This window comes from Mus musculus, chromosome 17, assembly GCF_000001635.26.
Source record: "Mus musculus strain C57BL/6J chromosome 17, GRCm38.p6 C57BL/6J".
In the NCBI taxonomy this organism is placed as follows: Eukaryota; Metazoa; Chordata; class Mammalia; order Rodentia; family Muridae; genus Mus; species Mus musculus.
Genome location: NC_000083.6, coordinates 7,409,954 through 7,422,624, shown reverse-complemented (window position 1 = coordinate 7,422,624; position 12,671 = coordinate 7,409,954). Strand labels below are relative to the sequence as shown.

At 48.2% G+C, this 12,671-nt stretch overlaps 1 long non-coding RNA gene across 1 annotated transcript; it reads left to right on the top strand.

Moving 5' to 3' along the window:
- The first annotated feature begins 6,109 nt into the window (after positions 1 to 6,109).
- Gm36458 lies at positions 6,110 to 11,381 on the top strand. The gene is made up of 2 exons (XR_385166.3): positions 6,110 to 6,209; positions 11,186 to 11,381. It is a non-coding gene; the product is annotated as a predicted gene, 36458 (long non-coding RNA).
- Positions 11,382 to 12,671: the final 1,290 nt, after the last annotated feature.

The window sequence follows — 12,671 nt, the reverse complement described above, 5'->3', positions numbered from 1 at the left end:
GCCTAGGAATTTCATAAATTCATTCTTTTTAATAGCTGAGTAGTACTCCATTGTGTAGATGTACCACATTTTCTGTATCCATTCCTCTGTTGAGGGACATCTGGGTTCTTTCCAGCTTCTGGCTATTATAAATAAGGCTGCTATGAACATAGTGGAGCATGTGTCCTTCTTACCAGTTGGGGCATCTTCTGGATATATGCCCAGGAGAGGTATTGCTGGATCCTCCGGTAGTACTATGTCCAATTTTCTGAGGAACCGCCAGACTGATTTCCAGAGTGGTCGTACAAGCCTGCAATCCCACCAACAATGGAGGAGTGTTCCTCTTTCTCCACATCCACGCCAGCATCTGCTGTCACCTGAATTTTTGATCTTAGCCATTCTGACTGGTGTGAGGTGGAATCTCAGAGTTGTTTTGATTTGCATTTCCCTGATGATTAAGGATGTTGAACATTTTTTCAGGTGCTTCTCTGCCATTCGGTATTCCTCAGGTGAGAATTCTTTGTTCAGTTCTGAGCCCCATTTTTTAATGGGGTTATTTGATTTTCTGAAGTCCACCTTCTTGAGTTCTTTATATATGTTGGATATTAGTCCCCTATCTGATTTAGGATAGGTAAAGATCCTTTCCCAATCTGTTGGTGGTCTTTTTGTCTTATTGACGGTGTCTTTTGCCTTGCAGAAACTTTGGAGTTTCATTAGGTCCCATTTGTCAATTCTCGATCTTACAGCACAAGCCATTGCTGTTCTGTTCAGGAATTTTTCCCCTGTGCCCATATCTTCAAGGCTTTTCCCCACTTTCTCCTCTATAAGTTTCACTATGCCCCTCCTTAGAATTGGGAACAAAACACCCATGGAAGGAGTTACAGAGACAAAGTTTGGAGCTGAGATGAAAGGATGGACCATGTAGAGACTGCCATATCCAGGGATCCACCCCATAATCAACATCCAAATGCTGACACCATTGCATACACTAGCAAGATCTTATCGAAAGGACCCAGATGTAGCTGTCTCTTGTGAGACTATGCCGGGGCCTAGCAAATACAGAAGTGGATGCTCACAGTCAGCTAATGGATGGATCACAGGGCTCCCAATGGAGGAGCTAGAGAAAGTAGCCAAGGAGCTAAAGGGATCTGCAACCCTATAGGTGGAACAACATTATGAACTAACCAGTACCCCGGAGCTCTTGACTCTAGCTGCATATGTATCAAAAGATGGCCTAGTCGGCCATCACTGGAAAGAGAGGCCCATTGGACATGCAAACTTTATATGCCCCAGTACAGGGGAACGCCAGGGCCAAAAAGGGGGAGTGGGTGGGTAGGGGAGTGGGGGTGGGTGGGTATAGGAGTCTTTTGGTATAGCATTGGAAATGTAAATGAGCTAAATACCTAATAAAAATGGAAAAAAAAAAAAAACAAAAAAAACCTGGGGACTGAGAACAGACTGAGTCCCAGGACTGGGAAGGGTGATCTCTTTCTGTTCCAGTTTCTGCAGTGTCACTTTGCATTACAAAGGACATCTTTCAAAGGAGCTGGCAGAAGGCAATTCACCTCTTTCAGTGATACAACCATCTGTGGTGAGGCAGGGAGGTGCTGCAGAGCCAAACTGAAGGGCTAAAAGGATCAGAGAATCTGGGTGGGGGGTGGGGGTGGGGTTAGCTCAGGGCTGCATGTCCCTGAGCACCTTGTTGGGGGTGAAGGGTGACTTCTTAGTCACTAATGGCCCAGTGCCTGTCCCTACTCTACATGACCTTGTAGCCCTCCTTCCTCTGGGGTCAACAGCCCCCCTCAGATGCAGGCAGAAAGGCCTAGATGGTGCTCAGAGCTCCACTGGCCAGGGCTCTCTCCAGTGTGAAATTAAAAATTTGTGCATCTAAGCCCTTCCACCCAAGGAACAACTAGAGTTAACACCTTGGGTTCCAAGGATGCTGCCACACACTGGTCATCTCAAGGCTTTTCACCTGTGCAGGTCTATCGTGACATTTATGATTCTCAGCTTCTGCCAGTGTGGACCATCAGAGCACAGATTCCATGTTCTGCTCAGAACTCAGGGCTAGCAGTCGCTTGTCCAGGCTGCAGAAGGAACCAGAAGCAAACACTGGCTAGCAGCCTCACCTGGGGGCCCTGTCTAGTGCAGTGTCTGGCTTCTGAGAGAGCTAGCAAAGGAAAAGACCAGAGAAGCCTATCAGGGTTGAGCAGGGAAGTGTCGAGTATGTGGACTTACTGCCCTCTAGTGTCAGACTTTAGCAACTGCATACAGACACAACTTGCATAAGGTATGGTGGCCATGTTTCCAGAAAGGGCTCTCCCACACTCCCCTGGAATGGTGGAGGATATGTGTGTGTGTTTGTGTGTATGTGTGTGATGTGTGTTGAGGGCATGTGGAGTTAGCCATGCCCTACATCAGGGGTGGGGTGAGGTGGGGTGGGGTGGGGGGGCAGGCAGGGTGGGAGGCACCTTCCAGATACTGGTTTCTCAGAAGCCAAGCGTCCAAATTTGGGCAGCCTGTCCTGACCCCTACGAATGACAACAGTTGAGGCTCAGCTGTGAGACAGGGAGACTCGTCCATGTGAACTTAGCTTTGTCCCCGTTCCACATGGTAAACAGGGGATGTCCTGTTTGAAAAGGGCTTGGGGACCATTTGTATTTAGGGCTGGGGCAGGGGGCTGTAGTGTTTTACCATGGTTTCTTCTCTTTGAGACAAACTCTCACTGCATAGCTCAGGCTGGCCAGAAGCCTAAGGTCCTCTATAAGCACACACCACCATGTCTACCACTGCCTTACTGTCATGGCATGGCTCCCAAGAGATCAAACTCAGAGACTGCTCCTGTCTGGCGCCAAGGACTTTACGGCTTTGGGATTTTTGAGAGATTTTCTGGATTCCAACGGCAGAGTCCGATAGCAGTTCAGATGTCTTAGTTTGGGTGAGGAGTCTAGTTCTCATCTCGGGTGAATGAAGTTAAATATTCTTTTCTTCTGAGGGCACACTCACCTTTTCAGTGGCAAGTCAGGACCGAGAAGCAAATCCTGCTGGATCCACTCTCTAGGTCCCTAGTTTTAATCACAGGCATGGGACGTGGCAGCCTGTGGGGTCAGTCCAGCCTGCCTATGGCCAGGGTTTCCAATTGTGTCGCAAGTCCCATACTCTGGGGTGGAGTACAGGAGGACCAAAATCAGTGGCAGACGGGGACTCCCAACAGCACTTTCCCCCAAGCTGCTGAACCTGGTGCTGTGGTGAGAACTGGCTTCTTGCCTAAGCTCAAGTGGGATGAGAAGAACACATTGATGATGCTCTCTGTGCCTGCTTACCCATCATTCCTCGCCGGAGCAGGGTGGCAAACATCCACACTGGACAGACGTCACATGGGAGTGTTTTTCAATTCTACATTTTGCTGTTTTATCGCGAGTCTTGCTGTGTTGCTCAGGTTGGCCTTAAACTCTTTGGTTCAGGTGATCCTCCTGCCTCAGGCTCTCAAGTGACTGGGACTACATCCGGGTGCCTTTGTGGTCTGCTCATCTATTTTCACCTTAGATCATGGGTTTCTAGCCAAGAAAGGGGGTCAGGTCGATAAGAGGATAAAGGTGCTGAGTCAGCTGTTGGAGGGGCAGGACCAGGCATGGTTTGTGCTCTGCTTCCTCCTCTGCCCCAATGCCAGCAGCTCCCTCTGCTCCCCGCCCCTCCCTGCGGGCTGCCCCCTCCCTCTCTGTATTTCACTCACTCGGTGGTTGTTCTGCCCTCTCCTTGCAAATAGGCACCAATTTCTTGAGAGGTAGAACCACATTTATGACAGGACAGACAGAACTCCCAGGTCAGGTGACTTTTACACCATGTGACCTGGAAGAGTCTCACCCTGGGCCACCCTGGCAATGACTGTTGAGTGGTGTCTGGCCTGCTTTGCAGATGAGATTTATTCATTATGTGGGGAAGGTCATGGGCCTTAACTACTAGAATCCGTGATCCTCAAATTCAGGTGACTCTTCAGTTCCAGAGTGAGGTGGGCCACTCTGAGAAGACTTGATCTCAGCAGCTGTTGGTGCCCTGTTGTGCTTGGAGAAAAGCAATCGGTAGAGTCCAGTCTGCAGTTGGCAACTTGTGATACCTTGGAGGTGGGTGTTGCTTAGATGCGGCTGAGCTGAGGAGGGCAGGTGTCTTGACAAAATAACACAAGAAACAGTGACAGTCCAGGATAAGCCTACCTTCTATTCCCAGCCTTGCAGACCCACGCAGAACTCTTCTGCTGGGAACACAGAGCCACTTGTTGGGGTTGGGCGGGGACAAGTCTCTTACATGCTGCAATCACAGCTGCTTTGATTCTTGACTAACTTTCTAAGGACACCTGTGGAGCAGACAGTATTGGCTTGTCTCTATGCAAGGGCAGGTGAGCTACCTGTCCAGTGTCTTTCTTTATAGGCAATGCTCATTTCAGTGTTAATTATGGGAGGGTTTGCTTACAGCCCCGCTCAGGAATCTTGGGATCATTGAACATACGGCGTTCGTGCTCTTATAAGCTGTGTGGTCCCTTCCCCAGTGGTTGTGAGACTTTGTTAGCATCTTCAGGACTGGCAGGCTCAGTTATTGGCCTGTAAATGGGGCAAAGATCAAGAAACCACAGTACTTCATACCCGATTCCTCTAACCTAGAAAGCACAGAGGCCCGCAGCTGGAAGCAGACCTGCACTTGACTGTGTGGGACTCCATTGGTGGAATGGAACTGCCAACTTTCCCCCCCCCCCGCCCCCCCCTTCAACACCAAATCCCTAGAACCAGCATGTATGTCAGGTTGGGGGACAAAGAGGGGTTGAGGTGAAGACTGGAGTGGGAGGACAGAGGATCTTTCCATGTCTTCCATGTATCTGAGGGGAAGAAGCTGTTTTTAGTGACTTTGCTGTCATGCTGAAATCTCTTTAGGGAGCTCTGGTGTTCCTGCCTGCTCAGAGCTCCAACAGGGCTGGAAAAATCCGCCATGGTGGGAAGCCTGGCCCATGGGCTTGTATGACAGCCAAGCATACATCTGTGTTTGTGTGGTACATGCAGGACACGGTTCAGGACGGTAAGCAGAGGACATACAGGTACTGCCTATTGACATAAACTCCCTAGGAATTCACCAACCAAGAAGTTAGATCAAATAGTCAAAGACTAACAGTGTAGATTCATTTTCACCTAATTTAAGGAAGGAAGGACCCATGAGGGCAGGGGACAAAGCAACTCTTCATCACTTGTTTTGATACACAGCATAATGTCAGTGCTCCCAGCTTAACACAGGAGAGCACATCTCATATGTGTAGATTTAAAAGCATGTGTACATAAATGTGCTTCTATTCCCAGGCTTGCAGACCCACGCAGAACTCTTCTGCTGGGAAAGCAGAGCCACTTGTTGGGGTTGGGCAGGGGGCAAGTCTCTTACATGCTGCAATCACAGCTGCATATACATGCATACTCGCTTGCATTTATGCAAATATGCCAACTCATACCTCTCTACGCATACATGCCAACATAATATACACATAAGTGTGCACATATTCTCATACATTCACGGGTATGCGTTTTATATATAACCACTACTTCCCCCCCTGCTCTGAAATTATAGTGGATGGTGTTCTGACTCATTTTCTCACGAGGTATACATATATAAATGCACACAGACACATATACACAACATTTTCAAGTGGATAGATCCCTGATGCTCTAAATTACAAATGCATGTATACACAAATAAGTGTGTGTGTGTGTGTGTGTGTGCAAGGCTCTTAAGTGGAGAGGCCAGTGCTATGCCTCCTCCCCACGAAGTTCAGTGGCAGCAGAGATTCACAGTCACCTAGAGTCAGAGGAGAAGACAGAGGAACTAAGGAGCGTTCTGTGAACTGTTATTAGCAACACAGAAAGTGCAAAGGGTCTCATTATCCCAGAAAAATATTACACTTCATAAAATCCATGTTTATTCAAAAAATCTCATGGGAAAGTTTGGAAAGCATAATAAATATCTTCTAATCCATTTTCAATGTCCCGTTTTCCTCCTTCTGAGTGGTAATTTGGAAGTATCTGATAGCTAAAACCCTTTTCCAATGTAGAGTCTGCATAGCTTTCGGAACTGGATCTGGAAGAGATGGAACTCAGAGATTGCCTCAGGCCTTCTGATGATGTCCTGGGTAAACTCAGCCTGGCAGCCGACATGGAAGAAGTGGGCATGGATTCCCCAGAGAATTTCAACCCAGACTGGTAGGGTGTAACTTTGTCCTCATTTCCCAATGGGAGTGGCAGGTCTCATCCTGACCTTCCTCTCCAGGGTCTCCAATGACTCCCATTGGAACATAGTCACTGTTGTGTTTTATAAAAAGAGAAGGATTATCTTTGGTGGAAGTGGGGTATGGTGTGGGAGAAGGGGCTGCCTCTGTGGGCCCATGCTGAGGCATCCCTTCCCCCTGAGGTACTACCATACAGTCTAGAGTTTATTTAGGGCATGGGCAGGGAAGGTGAGGGAGTAGAGACAGAGAAGGAGAGAGAGAAAGAGGAGAAAGAGAGAGAGAGAGAGAAAGAGGAGAAAGAGAGAGAGAGAGAGTAGAGGAGTAGAGGCCGGCTGTGAGCACATGGAGACAGAGGGGGGAGGAGAATGGGGAGAGAGGGGGAAGAGGGTAAGGGGCAAGAGCAAGAGAAGAAAAAAAGGGGGGGCAAGCAGCCTCTTTTATAGTGAGTCAGGCATACCTGGCTGTTGCCAGGGAACTGTGGGACAGAGGCCTAGACACAATGCCAACACACATGTGCTCACTCTCTGTCAAGTCTTAGCTACATGTACATTTATACTGTGAGGACTCATGTTGTGTAGAGGAAGAGAATCTTTTTTTAAAATTTTATTTATTTAATGTATGTGAGTACACTGCCTCTGTCTTCAGACACACCAGAAGAGGGCATCAGATCCCATTACAAATGCTTGTGAGCCACCATGTGGTTATGGGGATTGAACTCAGGACCTCTGGAAGAGCAGCCAGTCCTCTTAACTGCTGAGTCATCTCTTCAGCCTGAGGGAGAGGTTCTTTAGAGATCATTCATGATGTCTGGCAGGCATATGAAGAGGGGAATGGCCAGATAACAACTTTAAAATATTTATTGCTACGTGTATTTGTGTGTACATGTGCGAATTTATGTGTACCACAGGAATGCAGGAGCCTGAGAAAGCCAGAAGGCATCAGATGCCCTGGAACTGGAGAGGCAAGTGGTTGTGAGCTGCCTGATGTGGGTGCTGAGAACCAAGCTCAGGTCCTCGGCAGAAGCAGTAAGAACTCTTAATCCCGGAGCAAAGTCTCTGGCCCCCAGAGAACTTCATAATAACTGCAATGGAATGGATCTACAACAATGGCTTCCTGGGTCCCTCTGACCTGCTCTGAGACAGCCACTCAACTTCATCTTCTCTCTCCCACATCTCAAGAGTTTAGCTTCCCGTTTGTCTCCCCCCCCCCCCCCCCCAGGGTATTATTCCACCAGAAGGTGGCACTACAGGCATCTCACAGGTACAGTGTCACCAGTCTCTCAGTTGTCACAGTAAGGCTGGCAGCTGGAATACAAAATGATTTGTAAGGAGTGGGGCATTCCTGCCGGCTTTGACTGCTAAAGCCAGTCTCTCCATGCTCTTTATAGTCTTTCTTAAGTTGAATTTCCCTGGAGCAGAATATGGGAGATGAGACATTGCTGTTGGCTCCCCTTCACCCTGTTCGTTGCTTTGTATCATTTGATTTGTGTATGTTCTCTGGCCGGAGGGACACGGCATTCTGTGTATGGCCAGCCAGCAGACACTGAGCCATTCAGATAGTCTAAGTTACTGAACCCAACCATTCACACACCCAAAGCCACATTGTATCACTATGCTCCTCCCCGGTTACTTCTCTATCAGATACAAAATAACGGCACTGAGATGTTTTCAGCAAGTCTCTGTGACCACTTTCCGGTGAACACCAGAAGGCAGCGTTACTGATGCTTAGAGGGGTGCTGGGTGATAAAGCAGAGCTGTGTCTCTATCATGAATGGCCCCCTGGGTGTGGGCATTTTCGTGGGGCTTTAGTGTATGTGCTTGTGTGTGTATATGTGTGTTTAGACAGGGTTTAGCATTTACTATGCAGATCAACCTGACTATGAATTCATAAAGAGCCACCTGCCTCTGCCTCCTAAGTGCTGGAATTAAAGGCGTGTGCCACCAGGCTTTATTTAAAAAACTAAAATGCTTATAAAGAATTTAAGGGAGCCTCAAGCATGATGCTGGGGTATAGCTTGGTGGTAGAAATATATGTTAAGCTGGGCGGTGGTGGCACAGGCCTTTAATCCCAGCACTTGGGAGGCAGAGGCAGGTGGATTTCTGAGTTCGAGGCCAGCCTGTCTACAGAGTGAGTTCCAGGACAGCCAGGGATATACAGAGAAACCTTGTCTCAGGAAAAACAACAACAAAAAAAAAAGAGAGAGAGAGAAAGAAAGAAGGAAATACATGTTTAGCATGCATGAAGCCCTGGGTTCCATCTGCAGCACCCAGCACAAATAGGGGAAACATATTCTTTGTGTGTGTAGAGGATGTAGGTATCTGTTCAGGTGGATTTGTGAATGTGTATATGTGGCTACACATACATATGTGTGTGTGTGTGTGCGTGTGTGTGTGTGTGTGTGTGTGGCGGGTAGAAGTTCATATCAGGTGTTTCCTGGATTGCTCTCCACGTTATTTTTTGAGATGGTTTATCTCCCTGTACCCAGAGCTCCTTGACTCAGCTAGATTGGCAGGTCAATGGGCATCACTACATCTAGCTTCTAGAAGAATCTGGATCCAGCCCCTTCTGCATATGTGCCAGACACTTTATCAACTACATTATCTTTGAGCTCTCTAAATCTATTCTTAAATGTGGTTGTATTTCAAAAGACAAGAGGAAAGAGTGGAAAATTCCAGTACGCATCAGCCCTCACCTTGCTGGGGGCTGCTGGAAGAGACTGGTCCTGCATGCTGGGTCTAGATATGGTAAGTCCGAAGCAGAGCTGTTGGTGGCCCAGCAGGGCGATGAAGTCAGCTCATGTCAGCAGTAATGACAGTCACAGATCCTGGGAGGGACTGAAGATTCCTCCCTAACCGCTGGCCAAGGCCAATGTGACTTCCTGGCTATCACCTTGGACAGCTTCCAGAATCACGACTTCCAAAGGCTTCTTACTAGGGTCCGGGTTGCAAAGATGAGCCTCTGGAAAAACGTCCAACTCATGACCTGTGTCCCATATAACCTCTGTCCTGCATCCAGAAGCCTCGTTGAAATTCCACTCACCTCCAAAGAGCTTTGACTGGGACCAAAGACTTCTGTGGTATTGGAGGTTGGGTCTGCAAGCCTTTTTCTCCCTTTCTCTCCACAGCTTAGAAAGAGCAGAGTGAACACAGGCCTCATTCCCCAGAAGAAAACAAAAGCAGGAGAAGCGTGATTAGTAGGACCCCAGTAAGCATGATTAGTTGGACCTCAGTAAGCATGATTAGTAGGACCTCAGTAAGCATGATTAGTAGGACCTCAGTAAGCATGATTAGTAGGACCTCAGTAAGCATGATTAGTAGGACCTCAGTAAGCATGATTAGTAGGACCCGTGTCACTCTCAATGTCAATGAGCCAAGACAACAACTCCAGCAGAGATTTTCTTAGTCAGACCGCCAACTATTTACATTTTTCTTATCTTTTTCTGCCAGAGAGCTGAGATCTGTGTTTCTCTGTACATCCTCCTAGATGGCTCCCCGACTTCTGCAGACCCAGAACCTCAGAGAACCCTGCAGAGGCTTCAGGAGCCAATGTTTAGGATGGGGTAGTCACTCTCTAAGTTATAAGCTCCAGGTTCTCTGTAGGGTAGTAAGGCCTGCTTTGGCTCATTCCAACCTTTGGTTCTGCCCAGCCAGGTTCCTAACAGTCCTTGCCAAACTGTTGAGGGTTAGCAAGAGGCCAGATGTTCTGCCTAGCTTTGAGGAGGGGAGGCAGGGCAGCGAGGGGGAGCCAGCATGTTCAGCTACTTTGCAGGCTAAGCTTGGGTCACATATTACCCTTGGGGAATGAGGCCTGTCCTGCTGCCAGCCCTGAGTTCCCAGACTTGATTCTCCTGATGTTCTCCACCATTCCATTCCCCACCACTGGTCTTGTGCAGACATGTTCTTCCCTCCATTCTCACCAGTCTTTCATGGAGGTAGCATCTCTCCTCTGAGGGAAATGAAACCCCAGGGCCTTGACATACTCAGACACACTCTCATGCAATCACAAGGTATACTGGTTGTCTTTCAAGAATGGCTTGGGACCACTTTGCCAAGAACAGACATGCAGAGAGAGCCAGTCAGTCTATTCTGTGACCTTTTTAACATCATAAGCTCAAAATCTTCCATCCAGGATGTGGAGATCACACTTGGGGCAGGGCAACAGGGCCTGTGAAGAGGCCTGATGCCATCCCATGTCCTTTTTCTCTGAATGGGTGGGGGTCCTCCAGGGTAGTCCTCATCCCTCAAATTTCAAGTCTCTATAAGACTTCGTGCTTCCTTTCCCACTGAGGCCTGAGAAGGCAGCCTAGCTAGAAGAACATACCCTGCATACAGGCAACAGCTTTTAGAATAGCCCCTATCACTATCACTCAGGAACCACATGAAGACCAAGCTACACATCTGCTATATATGTGCAGGGAGGCCTAGGGCCAGCCTGTGTATGTTTTTTGGTTTGTGGTTCAGACCCTGAGAGCCCCAAGGGTCCAGGTTAGTTGATGCTGGTGGTCTTCCTGTGGAGTTCTGATCCCCTTAGGGGCTGCAATCCTTCCTCCTATTCTTCTGTAAGAGTCCCCAAGCTCCATCCACTGTTTGGTTGTGGATGTTTGCATCTGTCTGATCCACAGCTGTTGGAGCCTCTCAGAGGACATGATAGTCTCCTGTCTGCAAGCATAACAGAGACAACTTATAGCAAGTCCTTGTTTGGCATTGAGAGGACCCTAGTATTTGGAAAAGTCAGTCCAAAAAGTAGGAACTCGGGTTCAGGGTGACTGACTGACAAGACCGAAGCCCTGCCGAGCATGTGGCTTTGGGGTGTGTCTACCTAAGCTACCTCCCTTCCTCCTGGGTACCATGCAGGGTGCCATGTCTAGTCTCTGCTGTCATGGACTCCCTGTGATCCTGTGTTCTCTACAGACCGGGAGCAAATGATCTCTCTTTCCTCCCTCTTTTCCAGACTGATGGAAGGGCAGAGACACAGAAAGTGCTTCTCAGAAGGCAGCTCAATATGGCGGCTGGTGTTGCTCCTACAAATGCACCTCCTTGTATCCTGAAGCCTTGGAGGCCATTGTCACAGTTCAGGACAGTGACCCATCCCTTCCCAAATCAGCCAGAATTAAATGGCCTGAAATCTTCGAGGCCCCAGGAACATACACTTCTAGATCAGCACTTACTTCTCTTCTTTTAACACAGCTTCTCATGTCTTTGACCACACAGGCCATCCCTGTCAGGGTTAGATCCTGAGCTCAGGGATTGAGCTCTGGGAAGCACTGGCCTCTCTGTCATAATTGCTCCTCCTCTCTGGGAACACAGACCCATGCATCAACCCCCACTTTGCAGCAGCAGGCTTGAGTCCTATAATTATAAGCATGATGAAGTCTGTCTCAGCTGGAGCCAGATGGGAACTATGCTATGAAAGCTCCTAATTACACATCTCTGCAAGGAGAACCAGGTGGGTGCGGATTGTAACGATGCCTATTGAGGAATGACAACCCTGATATGCCTATTGAGGAATGACAACCCTGATACACAACATGGCAACATACGGCTCTGGTGCTGGGAAGTTCTCGGGAGGTGCTTCCCTGCATTGGCTGCAAGGAACCCACAGAGCTGGGTCCCCAGCGTAAAGAGGAAACACAACAGTAGCCTGGAAGCTGAGTCTCTTCTATTGAGAAAGACATGGGTGTTATGCATCAGAGTCATTCCTAAAGGGAAAAAAAATCAGGTTAATGGGCTCTGGGACCAAGTTTTCTCCGTGACAGTGAACTGGTACAAGTGTATGCACACATTCAACACAAACACACATACCTCATTGCTCACTCACTGTAAAACAGTCACTTACATATACGAGTGTTACCCTGTTGTCACTTGCAGCCACATACCTACATGTACTTAAGAACCTTAAGGAGCGTCTATGTCTGGTCCAAGTCACATGACTGGCGAAGAGTAGAGGCAAAGCTTCAAATAACACTGCAAGCAGTGTGACCACCATACTACACAGTCCCCAAGAATCATTCGTGTCTGGCTCCATTAAAATTGTTCAGGTTTCACAGTGAGACAGAGAAGCCTGACACTCTGATATGGTCATTTTTCTGGCCTCTATATAATAGGCATGAAATAACCTACACAGAGTGTGATGGTTTGTATATGCTTGGCCCAGGGAGTGGCACTATTAGAGTGTGGCCCTGTTGGAGGAGGTGTGTCACTGTGGGTGTGGGCTTTAACACCCTCATCCTAGCTGCCTGGAAGCCAGACTCCTCATAGCAGCCTTCAGATGAAGATGTAGAACTCTCAGCTCCTCCTGCACCATTCCTGCCTGGATGCTGCCATGTTCTCACCTTGATGATAATGGACTGAACCTCTGAACCTCTAAGCCAGATCCAATTAAATGTTGTCCTTATAAGAGTTGCCTTATAAGGTCATGGTGTCTGTTCACAGCAGTA